Source organism: Capra hircus, chromosome 4, assembly GCF_001704415.2.
Source record: "Capra hircus breed San Clemente chromosome 4, ASM170441v1, whole genome shotgun sequence".
Lineage (NCBI taxonomy): Eukaryota > Metazoa > Chordata > Mammalia > Artiodactyla > Bovidae > Capra > Capra hircus.
In genome coordinates this window covers 64,558,344-64,571,059 of record NC_030811.1, presented here as the reverse complement: position 1 = coordinate 64,571,059, position 12,716 = coordinate 64,558,344, and the positions used below count along the sequence as shown (strand labels likewise).

The following is a 12,716-nucleotide window of genomic DNA, read 5'->3' as shown; positions in this document are numbered from 1 at the left end:
GTAATTACATTAGAAGATATTTTAATTTGCAAATTCATTTCCAGCCAAGATTTGTGCAAAATAAAATCTAATTTATGCCAAAGAATATCAAACATGCTAATCAATTTTTTTAATAACTTCCCAAGAAGAAACTGGTGTTGGTTATAGTTTTTTACACAGCACTGTTATCTTCCAACCATATTGCTTTTTAAAAGTATTCAATTTATTTTTATGCTCTTTCAGTAATGAGGACTGTGTTATCTATCTACCACAAAATGAGAACTTCGTTCCTCAAATGATAAAAAAGGAAGATTTTGATTGTTTTCCTTCAAGTCACTTATTTCCAGGTATGTTCACTTTTATTTCTGTCACTTTTTTCCTACTGCTTAATCCCTAGGGCCTGCTATACTAATCTGTTAATTTTATATTATTCATACTGTTCATGGAAGAATTGATGCTTTTGAATTTAGTGTTGGAGAAGATTCCTGAGAGTCCCTTGGACTCCAGGGAGATCAAACCAGTCAATCCTAAAGGAAATCAGTCCTGAATGTTCATTGCAAGGACTGATGCTGAAGATGAAACTCTAATACTTTGGCCACCTGATGTGAAGAACTGACTCATTGGAAAAGACCCTGATGCTGGGAAAGATTGAAGGCAGGAGGAGAAAGGGAAGACAGAGGATGAGATTGTTGGACAGCATTGCCGACTCAATGGACGCGAGTTTGAGCAAGCTCCGGGAGTTGGTGATGGACAGGGAAAATGGCGTGCAGCAGTCCATGGGGTCGCAAAGAGTCGGACATGATTGAGCGAGTGAACTGAACTGACATATTATTCAATATAATGCTGAAGTGACTATAGCTTGTCCCAAGACCATTACAAAAGAACAAGTTGTAGAAAGAAAAATTGTCACTAGAAAAGATAAATGGATGACACACTGGAGCTTAAGCTCTGTTTCTAATGGAAATTCTCATGCAGCCATGAGGAAACGTGAACTGCCTCGTTAACTTTACGTCCTAGTTCTATCAGCAATTGATTTTTAATGCCTATGTTCATCATTTATGAGCTCTTGCCAGTCTTTATACACATTTACAATTAAGCTTCATAAGGTGAACTAGTCACACGGTGATGCTCACTGCATCATCAGTGAGAATAATTAAAGAATAATTCACAAAGAGGAAAGAGAGCTGCTGGGCCAGTACTATTTTGTGATGCAGATTACTAATGATTAAATGTCGAATGTGGAAGCTATAATTGCCACTGTATTTGAATTGACCTTAAAAATCACCAACATATCATGAAGATACTTTTGGAAAATCAAGGTAACATTGCCTTTTTTTTTTTTTTTTTTTTTTCATATTTCCACAGCATCTTTCAGCCAACATTTCTGACAATACTGCAGTGAGGCCATCTGCATCACCAACATATCTGTCACGGACCGAAAGATAACAGATTTGGAACTTGTTGCACATCAAAACAAAGCAGATTACAGTGAGCCAAAAGCATTAGTTTTCCAAATGGGTTTTAAAATGCCAATTCCATAGTCTCAGTAAATAATCCATTGAGCTTTTTAGAGTTGTTTGGAATAGCTCTTTTTTTCTTTTAATAGAGAGCCATATTTTTTAAAAGTAGAAAACTAGGTTTCAAACATGCTTTTGATAGTTTGTTTATAGTTGGAAGTGGGACAAAACCGTTAAGGCTAGCTTTGCCATTACTGCAACTAAGTTAAAAATAAATGTCCGGAAACCAGATTGATTTGGGAGATATTTTTGACTTTACCCCTAGAGGATAGCTAACATAGCTAACCTCTGTTGTAAGCCTTGGTATTTGTTAACTCATTGATTTCTTTCAACAATCATGTGAAGGAGGTACTGTTGTTATCAATATTTCAGGAAAGAGAAAATGAGGCAGAGGGCTATGATAAATCACTAGGATCCTTCAGTAGGAAACAGAAGGGTCCCATCTAGGTGGTCTGGCTGAGAAATCTAATTTCTAACCAATGTGCTGTCTCTCTTCAATTGTTCAAATTGAGGGCAAAAAAGTTTTCTTTCCTTAAAGGCACAGAAGCACATTTGGAGGAATTCTAGTATATGCAGGAAGTCTTGAAGAATCTTTACAATGGAGCCAATCATTAATTCAATTAGTGGATCGCGTCTGTGGGTTCTTCCCTAATAGAAGACTGAACTGCAGACTTTCAGCCTCTGACATTTAAAGTCTTGCTCATTGCTCTACCTTATATCATTTAATCCTCACAACAACTTTATAGCCTGCAATGCATTTATTATCTCAATTTAAACCCACATGATGTGGACTTTTGTGAAAATGAATGCAGAGAATACCACAAATATTCTGAAAATGCCAAGGGTTTAATATAGTTCTACACCCCTTTTATATATTTGTAAAAAGCTTTGCCATAAAAATTTGAGACCAAAAATATCAAAGTTATTCTGATAGTCTATTCTATAATGAGTTTTCCTAACTTAAGTATAGTGGGTTTACAATATTGAGTTAGTTTCAGATGTACAGCAAAGTGAATAGGTGTATATATATATACATTATATATATATATAATAGGTGTATATATATATATATATATATATATAGAGAGAGAGAGAGAGAGAGAGAGAGAGAGAGATTCTTTTCCAGTATAGGATATTATAGTTCCCTATGTTATACAATAAATCCTTGTTGTTTATCTATTTCATATATAGTGGTGTGTATCTGTTAATCCCATACTCCTGATTTGTCCCTTCTCCATCCCTTTACCCTTTGGTAAGTTTGTGTTCTTATGCCTACGAGACTATTTCTGCTTTTTGATATTACGTGTATTATTTTTTAGATTCCGCATATAAGTGATATCATGCAATATTTGTCTTTCTCTGTCTGGCTTTCTTCACTATGATAATCTCTAGTTTTTCTAACATAAATAAGTTAATACAAGAGACGTATGAGGCAATGATGTTAAAATAATGTGGAAATAATATTGGCTGTTTCATAGACTGTTTTTCTAAGTCCAAGAAATTCAAAACTGCAGAAATAGGAAAAGAAAAGAAAAAGCCCTCAGATGGGCTGGTGACCTGGCAACATGAGCCTTTTGGGCTGTATTTTAGAAAAACTACCAATGGAAAGCCTGTTCACAGAGCTCTCTCCCCAGAGAGGCACCCCAGCCTGGGGCAGTTCTTGGCTGCTTGGCAGGTCCACTACCTCCTGTGAGTACTAAGACTGCAGCCCCATAAGCTCTGATTTCCATGTCCTCTGACTCTATCTCAGCTAAGATTAGCCCTCACCTGATAAATTTTGTCCTCATTCCTATTCTATTGTTTTGTGTAATCTAATATTCTTTGTCGCAGATTCCAGCTACTCTGTGGAGAAGGAAAGGGCAACCCACTCTAGTATTATTGCCTAGGGAAGCCCATGGACAGAGGAGTCTGGCGGGTTACAGTCCATGGGGTTGCAAAGACGCAGACACGACCCAAGCGACTCAGCAAGCACCAGCTACTCTGAGCTGCTTGCCTTGATGGGCCATTTTAATCCCCAGCTATGAATGAGGATATCTGGTGGGGGGTGGGGGGGGACAGTGGTGGCTGTTAGTGCTCTGGTTATCATTATGTAAGGTAGCTTATAATGCAAAACAATAATCATAAACAATCAGATGAAATATTTTTTAAATATTTTCAGATATTACAATTCTTTACCTTCATGTTTGCATTTTCCCACCAGGTTCTAAACCTGCTGTGTGAGAGGGAAGGATATCAAAGTCACCAAGGAAAAATTTTATATAACCCATACCTTCCTACCCTTCCCTTCTGCAAGACTATGTTATGTTGAAAACTACCATTCTTAGCAGGGGAGTGAAGGGGATGAAGTATAACCTACATTTCCCTAATTCCTCAAAACTTTTAAACTCAAGAGTTTCAGGATCCTTAGGAATTTATAGACATTTTTTTGATGGCAGGGAGGACAGTTCTATGTTTAAATGTACTTATGTAACAAGCTTTCCAAAGGATAAAAGCGTTCTGTTTTCTGTTAAATACTATCATGTAAGATGTATCAGTATATATTTTTTGCAGCAATTTTAATGATTCTTTCATATCTAGACTGATAAAGATGCTGTTAGTTTCAGAAATATCAGTTAAAGGGAAAAACACTAAAGACTCCTCCTAATTCTCTGAAGATTTCAGAGTAAAATAATTTCTATCTGGGTTTTAGTTTAAGGAAATCTTGGTCTTTTACTTTAAATGTGTATGTACTTTGTCATTTTCTGTATCTCCCGAGAGACTTTTCTGTCCTGAAATCAGAAGGCATCCCTTTAGGTTGGTGGCCCTCAGGTGAATGAGAAATGCAGTTGAGACTGAAGAAATGATGAATCTGCTCAAACTGTCTCCTCTTCCTTCCATCATGTCCAGCTATCTAGCTTGAAATATTCACTGTTAAAACTGCACAGCCCCATAACCAGGTTAGACAATTTGGAATTGTTGAGAATCTCTTTCATTAGTTGGTGCTACTGATTTTATTAAATAAATTTAATAAATTTTACTTATTTACAATTTATACTCCACATATCTTCGACATATTTGAGATGATCAACAGTAAAACTATATCCATTATGGAAATAAAAAGTAATTCTTCCCCTCTTTCCTACTTATCCTTCCCAACAATAAAAACGTGAAAGTTAACTTTGAATTCAACACATGTTAAAATTATAGGAAAAACAATAAGCCAAAATAATATTTGATTATTTCCTATCAGAATATTCTGGTAACCTTAGGCAAAGGGGAAACTGGATAGGTAGGGGAAAGGTTTTGTTTAGAATTAAGAAAATGTGCCAGTTAGTAGGTTTTTGTCTCCCCTTCTAACTGTGTTATGTGATGCTGGAGTGGGGACTTTGCAAACCACTTTGCCAACTGGCTCCCTATTAAGCTCTGCCAATTATAGGTGGGTGGGTGGGTGGGTGTGTGTGTGTGTGAGAGAGAGACAGAGAGAGAGAGAGAGAGGTTTTAAGTGTGTGTGTGTATGTGTGAGAGAGAGGTTTTAAGCACATCTATCTTTTCCTTGTTTTTTCAGTTCTAAGGGAGACAGCTGATACCTCATTTTCTCTTTTTTTGTCTTTTCAGTCACTAAATTAACTTTACACCTAATTGATAATTACTTACGCTCTATATTCTGTTAAATAAATAGTCTGACTTAGTCTCATGACTAGATCTTAATGGATACAATAGGGGACACCAGGTCATGTCTCATGTCTCCTAATATGTTTACTTACATGAAGCAGCATGCCTCCTAAGATACTCACACACTCCTCCTGAGCTCTTAATTCAACAGTCTTCCCATGAGATCTAGCTTTTGTTATATATAATGTTTCTTTTAACAAACAAGCATGTAAAGCATTGTTTTATTCCATTTTTAATTTCTGGTAAAATTCTTATTGTTAAGATTGTCATTTGCTTCCCTTTGGATGTGTAAATGGACTATGTTAGTCAGACCCATGACTGCATGAATTACACATGAGTAGAAAAGCTCCATTAGCTCCTCCCAAGGGCGAATTTTTCTATTTGAAATGGTAAATAAAGTGAGGATGGTGGTCCTAGAAGGTTAAAAACTAAACCCAGTTAGAAGTCTGGTTTATTTAATGCTATCAGAATATTTTTCAAAAAATTAAAGTTGGTAGAAAGACTGCTAGTTCTATACAGAAAGATATTATACTGAGAGTCAGCAATTATTTTCTGCACAAAGTTTAATTTTCAACTTTCTGACAAGCCATCATTGCCTTCTCAACATCACTGTTGTCATGGGAAAGTAAAGTTCCCTTTTTCTTGCACAGATTAGTCCATTCATAATGCATAATAACCAAGGCTCAGGGGTTTTCAGGACTATAAGAAAACATACGGCCAAGACAGTCAAAGACAACAGACAATATAAAAACCAAGATCATGAAGCAGGAAGGACCTGAATTTTGAGTTTAAATACAAGGTAGGAGCCAAATTTACTTAGGATTACCTTAACAGTGGAGCACAGAAGACAGAGGAATAGCATATTTAAAGTACGGGAAGAAAAAACTATCAACCAAGAAATCTAAACGCAGCAAACTTTGAGAGGCCTTAGATCCCCCTAACAAGAAATACTAAATAAAGTCCTTCAGACTAATAAGAAATGACTCGGGATGGTCACTTGAATCCACAGGAAGAAACAAAGAGCACCAGAAATGATAAATATGTGAATAACTATAAACAAGTATAAATATTCTTATTTTTCTTATAATTACTCTAAGAGATAAAAGAGTATATAAAAAATAATTATATTGTTGGGTTTACTATATAAATGGATAATATGTAGCACAAAAAAGAGGGAGGCTACCTTAGAGTAAAGCTGCTATTTTATCAGAATTAGGTATGTTTTAACCTGATGTACATTGTGATAAATTTTGATGTAAAAATAATACCTAGCATAATCACTAACAAAATAACTAAAAAAAAAATTTTTTTAATTTGGCAGAGGAATTAAAATAATACAGTTTGACACAAAAGAAGGCTGTAGAGAAGGAACAGATAAACACAAAATGTGACTCATACAACTTAATAGAAAGAAAATTAAACAATCTGATTTTAAAATGGGCAGAGAATCTGAATTTAAATTTTTCCAAAGAAGACATACAAATGGCCAACATGTACACGAAAAGATGCTCAACATCACTAATCAGGGAAATTCAAATTGAAACCCACAGTGAGATAGTACCTCATACCTGTTAGAATGGCTATCATCAAAATGACAAGAAACAACAAGTATTGGTGAAAAAAAGGGAACACTCGTGCACTGTTGGTGTGATATATATTGGTGCAGCCTTATGGAAAACAGGAAGATTCTCAAAAAGTTAAAAATAGAACTACCACATATGATCCAGCAATTTCACATCTGGATATTTATCTAAAGGAAACAAAAACACTAACTTGAAAAGATACATGCACCACCATGTTCACTGCAGTATTACTTACAACAGCCAAAATATGGAAGCAACCTATGTATCCATCATAGATGAATGAACACAGGCGACGTGATATACACGCACGCAATGTTATTTGACGATAAAAAGAAGGAAATCTTGCCATTCATAACAACCGAGGTGAACCTTAAGAGCCTTATACTAAGTGCAGTAGGTCAAAGACATCTATTATATGATTTTACTTACATGCGGAACATTAGAAAAAAAACCAAACACTAAGCTCATAGCTAGAGAGAATAGGTTGATGTTGCCAGAGGCGGGATTAGAGGCAGACAAAATAGGTGAAGGGGGTCAAAAGATAAAAACTTCAAGTTATAAATTAAAACGTCATGCTGATGTAGTGTACAACAGGGGGACTAGGATTAATAATACTGTACTGCATATCTGAAAGTTGCTGAGAGAGTAGATCTTTAAATTTCTCATTACACATACACAAAAATATTTGTAACAAATGTTGGTGACAAATGTTAACTTACTGTGATCATTTGCAATATAATTATCAAATCATTGCACTGAACACCTGAAATTAATAAAGTGTTAAGTCAATCATATCTCAACTTTCTAACAATATGAGACATCTAGAAGATAATAGCAAAATGCAGACATTTTCAATGAAATCAATACTTGCATTAATGTGATTATACTCTAATTGAAAGGCGGATATGGTCAGACTGGATTAAAAAAGCAATTATCCAATTATATGCTGTCTACGGAGACACAATACAGAGTCCAAGGCACAACTGGTCAAAAATAAAAGGATATTTATATATCTGGAGTGGCTACATTAAGATTAATGGACTTTAAGTCAAGAAATATTGCTAAAGACAGAGGGACATTTCATAATGATGAATCAACATATCATGAAAATAAATCAATTTTAGTCTACACTTACCAAACAAAGGACAGACAATTAAATAACTATAATTAGAGATTTTAACACCCCACTTTCAATATTGGATAGAACAACCAGGCATAAAATCAACATGGACATAGATAAATTGAACACAATTCATTTAATCTAACGTGTAGATTGTGGTAAATTAAGATGCATATAGCCACCCACATTCTATCCAACAGAGAATATATTGGGTTAGCCAAAAAGTTCATTTGAGTTTCTCCACACAACAAACCCTCACAAAACTCAAAAAAACATATAGCTAATATAATTCTTTCTGGTGAAAACAAATGCTTTCTCCCTGATTCAGGAGGTTAAGGATATCTATACTCTCATTACTTCTACTTCAATGTTGTACTGGTGATTTAGCCAACTTAATAATAAGAGAAACCAAGGTAATGTAGATTAGAAAGAAAGATAGATATAAAACTTTATTATTTGCACATGGCATCATGTTATGTGCAGGAAACCCTATAGAATCAAAAAAACTACTTAAACTAATAAATCAGTTTAGCAAGTTTTCAGGATATAAAATACACAAAATTACATTATATATCTATGAAAACAATGAACAATCTAAAAACAAAATTAGCAATTTCATTCACAATAGCTTCAAAAAGAATAAAATAGTTATGAACAAACAGCAGAAGAGACATACACTTTATCTCACGAACTTTGCTGAAAGTAAAGACCTAACTGAAAGGAGAGATATAACATATTCATGGATTGGAAGACTCAATATTGTTAGGATGGCAATTCTCCCCAAATTGATCTATAGAATCAAGGTCAGCCTTATCAAAAAGTCAGCAAGTTTTTTGGTAGAAATGGGTGAGTCAATACTGAACTTTATATGGAAATACAAAGAACCCAGGACAGTCAAAATTTTTGAAGAACAACAGTTAGAGACCTTACACTTTTTTTTTCCCAAAACTCCCAACTAAAGCTATAATCAAGACATTGCAATGTTGACTTAAGAATAGACATATAGATAAATGTAACAGGAGAGTCTAGAAATAAACCTTTTTATACTTATAGTCAATCAGTTTTCAACAAAGTGCCAAGGAATTCAATAGGAATAAGAAAGTCTTTTCAGGAAAATGGTACTAAAATAACTGAATATTCATATGAAAATAAAAACCTCAGATCTTCACATTATAACATTCAGAAAACTAAAGTCAAAATGGATCACAGATCTAGAAATATGAGCTAAAAATATGAAACTTCTAGAAGAAAACAGGAAAAAATCTTCGTGATACTGAGTTAGATTTCTTAGAAATCTTTTATGTTCAAAAAGCAACCATTAATAAAAAGTCACAAACTAATGGAATACATTTGCAAGTTATATGCCTGATATCCAGAATAGATTTAAGAAAAGAAAACCACTTAAAAACTCCATCATAAGAATTCAAGTAACCCAATTTAAAAATCAGCAACAGATTTGACAAGAACTTCACTAAGAAAAATATATGAATGGCTAATAAGCCCACGAAAGGGTGCTCAATATCATTAATCATTAGTACTGTAAGTTGCTCAGTCACATCCAACTGTTTGCGACCCCACGGACTGTAGCCCGCCAGTCTCCTCTGTCCATGGGATTTCCAGGCAAGAATACTGGAGTGGATTGCCATTCCCTTCTCCAGAGGATCTTCTCGACCCAGGGATCGAACCCTGGTCTCCTGCATTGCAGGAGAACTCTTTACCATTTGAGCTACAGGGAAGACCTCATTATCATTAGAGAAATACAAATTAAAATCATAGTGAGATACCATTTCAAACTCATCAGAGTGATGTAATGTAAAAGACTGTCAATATGAAGTGTTAGCAAGTATGAGAAGAATCTGGAACCCTCATACATTGCTGGTAGGAATGTAAAATGATAAACAATTTAGCAGTCACTTCAAAAGTTAAATATTAGCTTACTATGATTAAAGTTAACTCACAACTCTCTGGGGCTTTCCTGGTGGCTCAGTCAGTAAAGAATCTGCCTGCAATGCAGGAAACTTGGGTTTGATCCCTGGATCAGGAAGATCCCCTGGAGAAGGGAATGGTGACCCACTCCAATATTTTTGCCTGCAAAATCCTATGGACAGAGGAGGTGGGTGGACTACAGTCTATGAGGTTGCAAGAGTTGGACACAATTTAGTGACTAATCCTCCACCACAACTATCTAGCAATTTCACACTTTGACAACTACCCAAGAAAATGAAAATGTATGTCCATATAAAGACTTGTACATGAATATTCATAGCAACATTAGTCATCATGGCCAAGGACTGGAAATAATCTAAATGTCCATTGGCAAGTGGAGGCATAAACAAAGACAAAGAATATTTTCAACATGACAAGGATTCCTAGGTTGCCCTTCTTTAATCACACTCAATCCCCTTCCTCACTGTACCTCCCACACCATTCCCTGTCCTGCCCATGATCCCTGGCAACTACTAAGTTCTCCTCAATTTGTATAATTCTATCATTTCAAGAATGTTGTATAATGAAATCATACAGATGGTAGCTAACCTTTTTGGATTGACTCTTTTCACTCATCACAATGCCCTGGAGATTCATTCCAATTGTTGCATGTATCAGTAATCCATTTCCTTGTTATTATTGAGTAGTATTCAAGGATATGAATTCCAGTTTCTTTAGTCATTCACCCATTGAGGAAAGTTTGATCTGTTTTTAGTTGTTGGCTATTTCAAATAAAGCTGTCACAGACATTCATTTACATGTTTTTACATGAGGACAAGTTTTTATTTTTTTCTGGGATAAACACCCAAAAGTATAAACAGCTGGGTGTTATAGTAGTTGCATGTTTAGTTTAAGAAACTGTCAAACTGTTTTCCAGAGTATCTAGGAACTATCTTTTTTAAAGTTCTAGGCTGAGAACAAGAGCAGATCAAACCAGAAGATAAATGAGCTAAAGCCAAAGGTGACGAGGCCCTGAGTGCTGGCAACATGAATGATACACCACAGTGCTCCCCTCAAACAGTAAGTCAGGTCCGCAGACCATGTGCTCTCCAGCAATCGCTCAGTGTCCTTCACCAAGAAAGGCAGTCATCAGAAGGCTTGCAAGGATGATGACAAAACGGTTGACTTAAAACCTGACTGGGGCAAGGGCTCTATTCCCCAAAAGCAGTAGCTCTTGAGTTTTAAACTCATTCAAAAATCACCACTCAAACATGAGAAGAGTTTAAACATGAAGCAAATAATCCTCAATCCTCAGCTCAAAGATGGCTTACAGAATATGGAACCCTGGTCAGCAGAGAGGAAATTCAAGAATCCTTTTATCATGTCTGATCTATACCAGAAGTTGGATAGTGATTTCAGGACGAGGACACTGCTCATGGATCCTACATACCAGGAACTGATGGAGCAACACATCTGACCCGGGCTAAAATTGCAAGATCCGTAGGTCATGACTACCCTCAGTGTCTCCTCGAAGGAGATCTGGGCAGTCTGGATGAGGAGAAAGAAGCTGAGACACCTCCACCACCACCATCTTCTCCCAAAAAGGAGACCAAGCCAGAGCCAATGGAAGAAAATCTTCCAGAGAATAAGAAGCAGGCACTGAAGGAAAAAGAGTTGGGGAAGGATGCCTGTAAGAGAAAGAAAAAAAACTTTGACTCAGCCTTAAATAGTACAACAGAGCCAACACCTGGACCCCACCAACATGACTCACATGACCAATCAAGGAGCCAGGTACTTCACAAAGGATGGCCAGAGTGAAAGGAGATTTGTGAGAAGGCCTTTGAAGAGCAGCTGAACAAGCGAAAAGACTATCAACAGATTGCCAAACCTCACACTCAAACTGGAAGAGCCTATTCCATGGAAGGAAAGCCCAAGAATGCCGTCCATTTCTACAAGTCTCTGGCAGAGCACCAAACCCTGGACTACATAAACCCAGAACAAAGGCAATGAATATATTCAGAGAGGGGACTATGCCCAGGCCAGAAACCATCAAATGGGAACCTGAGAGACACCAAACTGTACAGCAAGGGAGCTGCCTGCTCCATCGAACTCCTGGAGTTTCAGCTGCACTCAAGGACTGTGAGAAATATATCCAGTTAGAACTGACTCTCACCCAGGGTTATCCATGGAAAGTAGCTGCCCTAAGAATCAACAAAGGACTATACAAAAGCCATGGATGTCCGCTATAAGGCACTAGACCTGGACTCCAACAGTAAGGAGGTAGCTGACAGTCACCATGGCTACACGGTGTTACAGAACCACCAACACAACAGCCTTGAAGATGTGAAGAGATAGGCCATGCCCGAGGTGCAACAGATGAGTGACCTGGCCATGTGGCTTATCTTGGAACAGATGACGAAGAACCCTGGCACTCAGCAGACACTTAGAGAATCCTGCAATAATGTGGAAGCTCCAGGAGCTGATGGAGGTGGGTCTGATTGCAAGCGGGTGATGACTCACTCATCATCTCCTTCCCTTCACCCTCACATAGAAAAAGGAGCCAGAACTGTGGCAAGCAGCATGGAGCAGAAGGGACAGACGGAAAGGAGAACAACTTATCTCTCTATGTTTATATAGAAGACAGAGATTTGTACTCCGGTTATTCATGCAGTCTCTCGGCCCTTCTAGCACTATCACTGTCTCTCTTGCTGCCCCCAGATTTCACGTCTCCCACCGCGCTCCTAAGTCACTGTCCAAGCTGCTCTGCCATAGTTGGTGATTGGTGGGGTGCAGGGGGTGGCGGTGGGCAGGGAGTGAAAGCATTAGCCTCTCAGTTGTGTCCTTGACTCTTGTGACCCCATGGACTGTAGCCCACCAGGCTCCTCTGTCCAAGGAGTTCTGTGAGCAAGAATACTGGAGTGGGTAGCCATTCCCTTTTCC

The 12,716-nt window shown here is 37.1% G+C and overlaps 1 pseudogene; it reads left to right on the top strand.

Moving 5' to 3' along the window:
* On the top strand, positions 8,693–12,288 carry LOC102177686 (annotated as a pseudogene).